This window comes from Erpetoichthys calabaricus, chromosome 4 (assembly GCF_900747795.2).
Source record: "Erpetoichthys calabaricus chromosome 4, fErpCal1.3, whole genome shotgun sequence".
In the NCBI taxonomy this organism is placed as follows: domain Eukaryota; kingdom Metazoa; phylum Chordata; class Cladistia; order Polypteriformes; family Polypteridae; genus Erpetoichthys; species Erpetoichthys calabaricus.
This window is the reverse complement of record NC_041397.2, coordinates 320,571,809-320,584,672: the sequence shown is the minus strand read 5'-3', so window position 1 is coordinate 320,584,672 and position 12,864 is coordinate 320,571,809. Positions and strand designations below refer to the sequence as shown.

The 12,864-nt window shown below is 42.6% G+C and overlaps 1 protein-coding gene and 1 long non-coding RNA gene across 2 annotated transcripts in view; one reads left to right on the top strand and one right to left on the bottom strand.

Annotated features, from left to right (window-relative positions):
• Positions 1-12,864, top strand: part of LOC114643526 (NACHT, LRR and PYD domains-containing protein 3-like) — a 2,412,635-nt gene that overhangs the window by 1,948,175 nt on the left and 451,596 nt on the right. The gene's annotated exons all lie outside the window — the stretch shown is intronic.
• Positions 5,556-12,864, bottom strand: part of LOC114641932 (uncharacterized) — a 41,418-nt gene continuing 34,109 nt past the window's right edge. Inside the window, exon 2 of the long non-coding RNA XR_007934684.1 lies at positions 5,556-5,649. This is a non-coding gene — a long non-coding RNA (uncharacterized LOC114641932). The remainder of the gene's footprint in view (positions 5,650-12,864) is intronic.

Genomic DNA, 12,864 nt, shown 5'->3' with positions numbered 1-12,864 from the left:
TCATAATGAAAATGATATCAAGTATACATCTTAGTATTTTAATTATTCAGAGAGCTGTAATATCAATAATGGATTCTGTTCCTGTCGGAGGAATAGAAAGCCCGTTTAAGAAGCACATAGTGATTCACACACATAAAGCACATAGAAGAACACATGCAATTCAAAACATTTAGTATGCTACTTTAGTTACGATGGGATTTGAGAAACTAGTAAATTAAACAATTGTAAGATGAAGTTTATGATGTTCTATTTTAATGATAAAATAAACTATGTGATTAAAGTGGAAAATTTGAGATTAAAGTTGACATTTCAAGCTTTTTTCCCACCGTGTCCCAATTTTTTTTTCTTTTCTCTGTACCCTAATAAGCTTTAATATGACACTCAGACAGTGGGCTACGACTCTCCTTTTCACGGTGACTTTGAAATCTAAAAACTTCCTTTTTATTTCAGGCACTGTGCGACTTTGTGAATTTGAGCTTTCGAGTTTCTCCAACACTGTGTCACTCGATCACCTTCCTTTTGTTGATTATACCACTGTTTACACCAATAAATAGTACGTTTTTCTTTGCCTCCACTTGGTATTTGCTGAAATTATATTTTCCCTCGTCCTTTTGCCATTCTCTTTTCACACAATGCTGAGCTTAAGGGCTATTTATATTGATTTGCATATTCAAAGAGGCGTAATTCTGGGAGGAGTCAGGGTGTGGCAGCAGGTGCGTGTACGTGCGTTGCTTTTCACGCTGACCAGGATTTATGTAGCAGAAGAACGTGGAAGTTGGCATACGTACAGATTCATGCATCTGGATTTTTTTGTGCTTATGCACATTTCCATGCGCCATGTTTTAGTGTGAATTCTACGCCCTGGCGTTATGTATGAGGCCCTAGGTGATCTGATTAATATGTGATTTAAATTTTAGTTCCAAGTCAATAGTTACCCCTAAATTCTTAACCTCTCTCTTGACTTTTAAGCCTAATGGATCAAGTTTATTTCTAAGATCCTCATTATATCCATTTTTGCCAATCACTAAGATTTCTCCTTTCTCATAGTTCCTTGAGGAGCACCATATAGAATATCAGGTGTCTTTGAAGTATAATAATACAACTAACAAAGAATTTTATATCTGCTAAGTAAAATTCAAAACAATTTAAGGCACTGCCAGAGAGGCCCTCCTACTGACTAAGGTGATTTATAAGAATATTGTGATCAATGGTATCAAATCTTGTACAATCGTAATGGAAATGAAGACAAACTCACCATTTTGAAGAGTTAATGCACGGTTTCAGGATGTTGTCGACTGCAGCTTTGAAGGAGGGCTTGTATCGGTGCTGACAAGTTACATCAGTCTGGAGATGAGTCTCCACACCATGAGCTGACATTCCTTCATTTAAATCAGCGTCTTCAGAGCCAGCAGCAGGGAAACCTATAAAAACAACAAGCCTGCCAATTGAATTCTCCTTAGTGTGACAACAGTGATTAGTCCTCTTAAGGACCGCTTCCTAAAAGAGCCACATAAAGACTCCATATTGGCACTCGGCTCAGGCACTACAACATGTTTCAGGACTGTCCTTAGGCCATACTAACAAAACATGTTTTTTTGTCTGTCAGACAGATTTAGAATCACCATGACTCCTAATTACTTACAGGCCTATTTGGAGTAGAATTCCTTGTGTAGGAGAAAAGCTTCTATGATGTTTTACACCAGACTACTCACTCGTCATTTTATCTTATTCAGCATGAAAAATCCAAATCTACCCATAATTGAAAAGTGGGAAAAGGAGGCCCTGTTCTACCTAAAATTAGAAGAAATCAAAGCTACCATCTGAGGAACTGCTAAAAGCTTCTTTAGAATTTATGAAAATGTATTCACGTTGTCCTTACTTAAGAATGTCGAGTGTCTGTTAGCCCTTTGGATGCTTCAGTATCTTCAAGTGATGACTGCATGTTGGGTTATCTGACTTACTGTACGGCTCTCCAGACAGCATGGCGATGGTGTTACAGCTGAATTTGAAATGAGATATCGGATTATATTTGTATGCTGAATTGTTCTGAATTACAGTAATCTTATAAAATTAATGAGGAGATAAAAAGAGTACAAACAACAGACAGTGAATTTAACACGTGTAAGTATGAGAAAATGGTAAGTCGCCTGTCCCTGAACTTGCTGCCAGTGCTGATGGTTCTGTACCATCTAACAGAGCTGAGGTGGGAGAGCGGTGACTGTGCACAATGGCTGACGTCTACAATACAACTGTGTGCCTTCCTCTTATGTCCTGAACAACAGGCAGCTGTGGTTGTCAATATTTTGTACCCACTTCACCATCCTCTGTAGTGCCCACTGGCTCAGGGCTGAGCAGGTGCCATACCAGGATAACAAGCAGCCACTGAGGATGGACGCCACTGGGCACCTGTACAAGTTGTTGGTTGTAAATGGAGAAATCCGGCTTTTCCAGAGAAATCTGAAGAAGTGAAGGAGTTAATGAGCCATCTTGATTATGGTGAGGATGTGCAGAGCCCACTTCAGGTAAACAGTGATTGTCATTCCACGACATTTCAATCTGCCAGCTCTCTTTGTGGCGTCCCTTTCAACATACTGTCGCCATTAATCTGGATTTTGTGTTTGAAAGTCATTCCTTCTTGTTTTAGCACCTGCTGCATGTGCTCTTCTTTTGATAAATGGGTGCACTGGCACTTTGGCCAGGATCTGATGCACTGTAACCTGAGTGCCAGTGCTGCTATTAATTAAATCCCCTGCTATTCCCTCTTTCTGAGGGTTAGTTTAGAAGTGCCCTGCTAGGACTCCTCATCCTCGTCTACCACCTCAGCCTTGGCCTTCATGCCCATGGATGGTGTGCAGTTTTTACATTGGGCTAACATGTGACTATTGACCACTGTGGCCACAAGAGGGTGTTCCCACGGCCCAAACCCGACACAGACAGACGCAGGACACAAGTGCAACACACCTGCTTTTATTTTTTCCTGTTTTCTTGTGGGAAACACCTTCCCCCTTTCCCACCTGTACAGCACAGTTCAAAGGACAACACAAAAGCACAATTCTCTTCTTTCTTTTTCCATCTCTCTCTATGTCAGCCTCCCCTCCTCCTGACAAACTCCGTCCTCTTCCACCCGTCTCTGGTTCCCTGAATGGAGTGAGGCGGCCCCTTTTATAGGTCACACAGAAGTGCTCCAGGTGCTCAACATCCTTCAACCAAGGGCTCAGAGATCATCCAGGCACCCCCTGATGGTGACCACAGGCCCCAGCAGGCTTCAGCTTCCATGCTCCAAACTCGAGAGCCTGCTGCGAGTCAGATGGGTTGCCCTCTAGCATTCTGGGAGAGGTAATGCCCCGAATATGCTCTCTCCCCCAGTCCTTCCATTTTAGGGGTGAAGCAGCTGAGCAAGGGCCCCAGCCGTCCACCACACCACCTAAATCTCCCTCTACTGGTGTTTATGATCTCTGTGATGGACAACTGGGTGAGCTCCTCCAGTTTGCTATTACAACACATATTCGCCATTCTCTCCACAGTTACATTTAGCACAGTCAGGTCCGCTCATCCTCACTGATCTGCTTCTGTTTACCTCCTCGAAACATCTGACTGATTAATGGCTGACAGAGTTACCTAATTACCTCATTTGTGACATCTTTATAATTAATAAGTGACATTCTGTGACACTGCACACAACCCCATGTCTTGCTGTTTGTTTTGTGACCATTTTGTATCCTGCTGACTGATTTTTATCCTTCACTGTGCCATCCTTGTTTATCTCCCACTGACTTTAAATGATTTGCTCATCTTTACTGACATCTCAGTTGTCTGCTCAGTTGTTGCTGTTTTCACAGAACTAAATTTGTTTGTTGCTAGTGATTTGCACTGAATGAGGTCCACTTGTACGCCACATCAACAGCATTTGAATCTTGCCGACTACGCCAATCCCTTTTTGTGGCTGGTAGTAGAATTGAAGTAATGTTTGAGAGCGGCCTGTGATATTTGATAGCCTCACAAGCACATGCGTGACAAGACAAGACTTTTAATTAAAATGATGTTATTGTGCCTCCTGGATTGGACTTTTTATTTTTAACAGAGACCTGGCTGGACTTTAGTGAGTCAAAACCCCTGTTAGAACTTTCACCAGTTGACTGTATGCTTTGTTAACACACCAAAGTAGTGGGGGACGGAATGTCCATTGTGTTTAAAAATGTTCATAAATATTACACACTTCTCGCTAAAACTTAATTAACTTTTGAGAGACAATTGTTAAAAGCTGAATTAAGAGGTGCAGTGCTTGTCACTCTTGTATACGGACCTCCTAAATGAGGTAAAGATTTTATTAGGAGATTTTCTGTTTTCTTTGTCACTGGTCAAGTTTATATCTGATAAAATACAAATCGTAGGTGATTTGAACATTCATGTTTCTTGTACTTTAAAACTGTTCATTACCAGGTTTATTCAATTGCTCGATTCTCTTAATCTTGTTCAGTCTGTTAATGGTCCTACTCACGTTCAGGTCATATGCTTGATCTTATTTTATCATTTGGTTTCTTTGTCAGTGATGATGAGAAAATGCCAGTCATACTCAGTGCTGTGGCACCTTCTCAAATTGTCATTCCTGGGGTCTCAAGAAGCAGCCTTCATGCTATAAACTCCTACACTAAATATATTTGTTCTGATATTTCTGTAAATTCTTCTGTTGTTAGTTCTGTGCCACACAATCGGTTACTCTGTGCACGTAATTCTACATCCAGATCCACACTTGATTCTGTTGCTCTTGTGAAAATCAAACACTCCATATCTAAAGGCCATCCCTGGTTTAACGACTCCATGCAGACTCTTAGAATGAAGTGCAGGAAAACAGAGCGTAGATGGAAAAAGATAAATGACAGACATCTTAGGAGATTCTGAAAACCCGTCTGTCTGAATTCCAGCGGCCTGTCAAATTAGCCGAGACAAAACCCTTGTGTGATATTTCTACCAATGATCAGATGTCTAGAGTTCTGTTCAGCACAATAAGTTACACTCCATACTCTGACACACTTAGCTGTACTGTAGGCACTCATACATGTGAGGAGTTTTTGAATTTTTACTGATAAAACTGATGAGATGAGATCTTCTCTCACACCACCTGCCTCAGTTCCTTTGTTGTCTGACTCTGTTTGTCTTCCCTTTCTTGCCCAAACTGTGTCCACTATGAAGCCCACGTTCTCCCCTCTTCCAGCTCGTCTCTTCAGAGAGACTTTTGAGGTTATTGTTGACCTGCCATTGCTACTGTCCCTTCATCCTTTAAACATGCAGTGGTCATCCTGAGGTTAAAAACATGGACTTGACCCGAGTTTCTTTCTGTCTCATCTCTAAATTGTGATTCCTCTCTAAATTCTTAAAGTTTGTTTATTCACAGCTGCTGTCTTTCCTTGGTAATGATAATCTAATGGAGTCCCTCCAGTCAGGCTCAGAGCTTTTCATTGCACCAAGTCTGCTCTTTAGAAGGTCACCAAAGACAACAGAAATCAAGTAGACAATCAAAGATGGACAATCAGACAAGTGGACAAGGAGCCAGCTAGTTTGCTGCAATGTGTTTGGTTTTATTTTAAACTAATAGACATTCTTTGACTTCTTCTTTCTTGGTACTGATTGGTCTGGTTTGGTCCTTTTGGCCTACAAGCGAAGGAGACATCTGGTCAAATGAGTACAAGAAATCAGAGACCTTGAACTTTCATAGATGACTTTTTTGATGCTCTGTGACCTCGTGAATTAATAGAAAGTGAGGAGAGTGAAGGCCTTGAGCAGCGTCTGACCAAACAGCTGGTGGAGGAGTCAAATACAGGTGTGGGGTAACATTACAGTCCTAAACAAGGACTCACCTTATGTCAGACTAAATTTAAACAGGACTTGTATTGATATTACAACGAAAGTACAGGCAAGTTTTCAATAATGAAACTCCATCTCCACGTCACCTCACGTCACACCTGTGGGATTCTCAAATATTCTCAACACAAGTTACTGGCACCATGAACCCTGTTATTGACAGCAGCAGCTCTCTGTTATCCAATCAAGATCTCTTTATATGTCTTTATATATATATGTGTTTTATATATGTATTATATGTCTTTTTATATATACATATACACATTCACTGGCCACTTTATTAAGTACACCTTGCTAGTAACAGGTTTACTCCTTTTAGCCTTCAGAACTGCAGGAATTCTTAATGCCGTAGATTCAACAAGGTGAAGGAAATACTCCTCAGGGATTTTGCTCTGTATTGACACAATAGCAGTTCACTTTTGTCAGTTGAACATCCAAGATGCAAATCTCCCTTTCTAACATATCCCAAAGGTGCTCTACTAGATTGAGATCTGATGACTGTGGTGGCCATTTGAGTCCAGTGAACTCGTTGCCATGTTCAATAAAATAGTTTGTGATGATCTGAGCTTTGTGACATGGTGCATTATCCTGCTGCAGAACATGGGGACACTACGGTAATAAAGGGATGGACATGGTCAGCAAGAAAATATCCTCCACACCATCACCAGCAGCAGCAGCAGCCTGAATGGGTGATACAAGGCAGGATGGATCCCACCTTTCATGTTGTTGACGAAAAAATTCTGATCCTTACTATCCAAATATCACAGAAGAAATCGAGACTCATCAGATCAGATGACATTCTTATAATCTTCTATTATCCAATTTTGGTGAACTTATGCGAATTGTAGCATCAGTTTTCTGTTCTTAGCTGACAGGAATGGCACTCAGTGTGGTCCTACCTCACTTGTAATGAGTGTTTATGTGAGTTCCTGTTGCCTTTCTTTCAGCTCAAATCAGTCTGGACAGTCTCCTCTCACTACTGGCACCAATAAGACATTTTTTCCCATAGAACTGCCGCTCACTGGATATTTTCCGCTTTTTGGGCCATTCTCTATAAACCCTACAGATGGCTGTGTGTGACAATCCCAATAGATCAGCAGTTTCTGAAATACTCAGACCAGCTGGTGTAGCATCAACAACCAGGACACGTTCAAAGTCACTTCAGTCACTCATTCTGGTGCTCAGTTTGAACTTCAGCAGGTTGTCTTTACAATGTCTACAGGCCGAAATTAATTGAGTTGCTGCCATATGATTGGCTGATAAAAAATTTGAGCTAACAAACAGTGAACAGGTGTACCTAATAAAGTGGCTTGTGAATGTGTGTCTGTGAGTGTATATATATTGTTGAGGTTCTATAAAATTATAATTTCCCCTTGGGGCAAATAAATTAATCTTATCTAATCTAATCAGCCCTCCTTAAAGCCAAACATTTGCTCTTTAGCTCACATAAGCTTACCAATTTACCAAGTCCTGAAAGATCATTGTCCGTATCTTCCGTATGGTCCTCTTTCTTCTGCTGATCCTATTACTCCTGGTCGTCCTACTTCTCTTGCTACTCTCATATGTACGCTGTAAGGATTAAACGTAGATGACAAATTAGCAGTACATTTCCATCCCTGTCTGTCTCCTCTGTCCCTTGAGAAGATGATTTCTAGTTGTGTGATAGCTGGCACAGTAAATAATCACATTTTTGTTCTCACCACATAATTCACCACATTTCACAGCCTGCTCCTTATCTAAACAAAATGAAAATTGTCCATCACAGAGTCCTGCCACCTCATGCTAAAGGCTCCTCTGCGTGTCAACACCATTTAGAGGGCAGGCTGCCATTAAAGCTTCCTTCCATCAGACCCCACTTACCGTCTTGCTGTGCCCATCACAGTATGGAGGCTCAGGCTGTCTATTTCAGTGCCCTCAACACCACGGCTGTCCACACACACACACTTTATGAACTTCAGCTATTCAGCGGTCCTCTAATTCTCAATAAGTATGTTAAAGGCTTGGTGATGGCACTGAACTTTCAACTGGAAAAATTAGATTTTTTTTTGCATGATTATCTTTTTATTTTTGTAAAGTTAACGACAGCAACGTGAGAAATTCACATATAACAAAACACCAACCTTATAACAGTGGATTGAACACCAAAACAGCCATTAAATCCAAACTTAAAAACCCCTTCAAAGCTCAAGACCTGCTCTGAGACCCCCTCTGCTCCGGACCACTGTACTGTATACTGTATATACACGTATTTAACAAAAGGACAAAGTCAAAGAGACACACAAAGGGGCTGAGACAGAAACAGTTTATATTAACACAAAGACGGACACCGAGGATGTGAAGAAAGACGACTGGAGACAAGAATCGTTACTTGTAAGAGACCACCAGTGCTCATGATAAAGAAAACAAAGGGGAAGGCATTTTAAAGGTTCAAGTAGCTCCTGAAATGTTCACAGTTAGAAGACACTAAAACACCTTGGAGACCCCGAGGAGGGCCTGATCAAGGGGGTCCTCACATCAGAACAAATCAGGACATCGAGCGCACATCTCTTATCAAATGCTGACAATCGTTTGTGTCGTCTCGGTATGAACACAAGTCTTCTCTAAACTTATTGTTTGGCTCACTCATTTATCAAAGGCGACTTTCAACATTTAAGATCCAATTTGTTTCATTTCTTTTGTATTTCCACGTGGAGCACCGGCAGGTGAAGTGACACAACATGTCAGTATTGGGATTGAAGTCCAAAGCCCTGCTGTTCTGTCAGAGTCGTGTTTACTGACCACAGCTCAGCATTTAATTCTGCTGGACGGGCAGACCTGATGACCAAACTCCTCAATTTAGGACTCAGTGCCACTGTAGTTGGGTTTTGGACTTCCTAACCAACAGACCTCAGCATGTGTGAATGGCAGCGTCACATCCTCCAAGCTGACCCCCAGTACTGGCACTCCACAGGCCAGTGTGCTGAGCCCCTCTTATGACTGTGTGGGCACACAAGGCTCACTTCATCATTAAATCTCATTGTTACTTGGCCACGTCAAGACTCATTTTTAACAATAATGAAACGACTTATAGAGAAGAGAAGAGGTCTACCTGCTGACTCAGTTGGGCCAGGACAACAATCATGACGATGTAAGACCCCTGCCATGTGTCAGCAGTAAAGTGACCTCATGTTCAGACCAGATGGTGGTGAGAGCTGACAGTGGACGAGTGAAGCATCTGAAGTTCACGGCTGGATGTCTGCTCTCCAAATGCTCCTCAATGTTTAGACAGAATTCGTTCAGGGCGTTTGCTCTTATTCACGGCAGGGTGGGACTAAATGTGACTATTTTGGAGGAATTGCGGTATCAAGTGAAGAATCTGCTTGCTTTGTGATTTGAAGTAGGTCAAGATTAGATAAAAAAGAATTCATGTCTTTAGGAGATGAAGAACATTTGGATGAAAATAATAGGAGCATTTTTCTAAAATGATTTCTATAATTAAATGTAAACATGGCTGGAAATACAGTCAGAATCTAACAAATAAAGGAACAGACAGAAGAAGAACACTTAAGAGCCGGCGCTTGGGTCATAAACTGGTAATAAAAATCTAAACATGCAAATTCAAAAAAACAGAGCAGTAAAGTCCTAACACCACTTTGTACAATGAAGTGCTTTTTAGCTTCCTCTACTGCTGAACAAAAATGAAAGATTTTAAATAAATCTGATTAAAAGTGAAGGGGGAAGTGGATTCTAGAAGTGCATCCCTCTTGGGCTCCCCAGGTGCCGTAAGGCCGCACTGTCAGTGGAGGACCACCCAGGATCCTAAACAACTCTGAAGAACTCCCCCCAAGTCATGCTGGGTAATGAGAAGCTGTGCTGGGTCCAGTATAAAAGGAGCCCACCGCCTCCCGACTCTGACCTGACAAGGCTGCACTTCCCATGAAACCCTGTGGACAACACTCAGCTGGAGGAGGAAGGAGAGGAGAAGGTTTACTGTTTGTTTGGTGTTGGCTGAGTTTCATTGTGTTTAGTGCTTATTAGATTAAAAATATCCACTATTTGAACCTGTGGCTAGGATAGACGTTACTTCGTCTCGGGTTTAGGGATTGGTGGCACCCCCACTGGTTACATAGGAATTGATGACAATTTCATTATATTTATGTTTACTAAAGAAGACTGTGACATATAATTCCGACTCTCATAACCCGAGCACAAGGTAACGTCCAGGACTTGCAGCTCTAAACTCTTTGTGTGATTTACATGCGACTGAAACTAAACGAGCTTCTTCAGCAAAGACCAGAATTCAGCTTTAACTGTCGAGATTTAGAACTCCTGTGTTTTGTCAGGCATTTGATGGCACACTTGTTCTAAAGCTACTACCTTAGCTTCTATTGATAAAATATATTTTAGTTTATTTTAATTTACAGTAGAGATTTAAGAGATGAAATTGTTGGTGATGAATCCCCTGATTGTCTCTCACATGACAGAAGGACGAGAGACAGAATTGACAGAAATCCTCCAGCAGCACATCCTCTGATTCTACTCACCTGTGGGCAGCTCTTCCAGCTTTTATGGTTGAAGGCAATTCCTCCATCGGGTCAGCTGGAAAGTCAGAAATCTGAAAAATAAGAATAAGAGTCTGAGGAGGATTTAGGAATTAGAAAACAGAATTCAGATGACCTGTTGATTAAAAGTACGAGGAAGAAAACTATCAACAGGAGTAGTAATACGTCAGGGTACTTCTGTCAAACTGTCAATTAAAGATGATTGAGGACCTTAAGACCCACCCCCTTTCCTCTGATTGGTGGATTTGAATTATGTGTCCCACCCCCTGTTGGCGGATTGGTGAATGACAGCATTTCCCCGCCCCTTCACTTGATTGATGGATTTGAAGGATGCACCCCGCCCCCTGTCGGTGGATTGGTGATGGACACCCTGCCCCCTGCCCCCGACTCCACCTTAATCCCACCCCTACACCAGATTGGGGTATTTAAATGATGCGCCCCTCCCAGACTCCCACCTTCAGCCCCCCTCCACCTGCTTGGCCGAGGACATGTCCAGACATGTTCCTATCCATACCCTGCCGGCCACACCTGTTTGTGGCTGGCCCCCCACTTCCCTGCCCCTTCTCCCGAGGACAAGTCCAGACATGTTCCTGTCCATACCCTGCCATCCCGATCGACATGTCCAGACATGAATGACCTGCCTCTGACCGGTGAAAAGAACCCATTCAAAGCCTTGGCCCACAGGTCTGGCAACACCTGTTTGTGGGCTGGCCCCCCACACCTCCCTGCCACTTCTGAAAGTGGGGTATAAAAAAGCGAATCATCTTCTTTGAATCTAAAGACTTTGTGAAGAAATGGAAACTATGACCAAGGCCCCACTGAAGCGTCAGATCCGCAGGGCCTATTTGAAGGACCGGCTGAAAGGGGTTAAAAGATATTTGTTGCCCGAGTTTCTTGAAGCTGAAGCGGCAGACAAGAGTCGGACAAAGTCACGCGAAAAATGGGTAGAATCAGACGATGACGATAAGGAAAACTGCCCGCCGCCTTTAGTATTCAAGGCCTGAATTCTGCAAGCTTAAGCGGTTGACGACTAATGGTCTAAGTGGTCTGAAACATAGCTAGAATCGAGCGATGATGAAATGGAAACCCCACCTTTATTCTACGCTACACCCCTCCCTTTTACTATAAATACTCAGCCTGTGATCCACCGGACACAGATGGAGGAACCGGTAATGTCAGAACTCGCTGAAGCTTTTAAAGCTCTCAGCATATCGGCAGCTACAGACTCTGAAATGACGGAGGTCGGCGTAACAACCTCAGGGGCACCGCCTGAGGTTCCAAATCCTGAGGCTCCAAAGACTGAAGCTTATCGACTCTATAAGTTGGACAGGGAGTGCGAGATCTATTGCATTCAGGACCACCAAGAATCTAACCCGCGGTTTTTTAGTGTACGACCTGATTACAGTCTCTGGACTAGAGACGTTGAGGCAGACAGTGGATTCCAGTCTCCAGGGCCAGCAAGGTATTCCCCTGTCTCCGCAACTGGTGATCAGATGGATACCTCTCACCTAGCTCCAGGACAGCCGTGGGTGAACAGACAAGTTCCACAGGAACCGATGTCGATCGGACTTTCTGAGACAGATATGGATTGCCCTGATGGTGTGCTGCCTGAAACCTGGAAAAAGGCCAAGCAGCTTGTTAAACGGGTGATGACGTCTCTGCTGTACATTATTGTCTACTATGACCAGAAAAAAGAATGTCAAGGCTGCGAGATAGACCATCCCAGCCAGAGAAGACATATCTGCCTCTTTGAACCTGAAAGAGCCTACCGGGTAGGGTGTTTTCAGAAGATTCTGAAGATTTTCCACAAGTCTTGGCTGAAACGACTGGCTGTGAAAGTCCTGGGGTATTATAATATTCTACTGCCGATTCACAAAATATACGTAGTGATTGAAAAGACTGAGGATGAATTTGAAAATACCAGCTCTATTTATGATACTGTAATGCAATCATTTTATGAAATGGATGAATACTCCTACTCTGTAACCCACCGTATGGCAAATGAGTTTTGTAAGCGTAACCTTAATCATGAGGGTTGTATGAACCCCTGGGGTGAATATGACCTGGAATATGCTGATGTGGCAGAACTGGTTGGTAATTCTGAACCTGAAGCCGTACCCGTCTGAACAATTCAGACTACTAAATAAATGTTTTCTAAGTTGTTAAGTGGTGTCAGTGTCTGTTTTATCACCGGCGATGGAGCAGGTCTTGGAAAAAACATATTATAACTCTGAGAACGTGGGGTCATTGGGGGGTAAAGAATCCTTGAAAAGAGCTCTCTGGCAAACGGGTCACCGTATTAGGGACCAAGACGTGTCTGACTGGTTATCGGGGCAATACAGCTACACGATACATAAACCGGCCAGAATCCATTTTAAAAGGAATAAGTTGTATGTTTCCAATATAGACGGACAATGGCAGATCGATCTTGTGGATATGACAAACCTGGCCGAGTATAACCAAG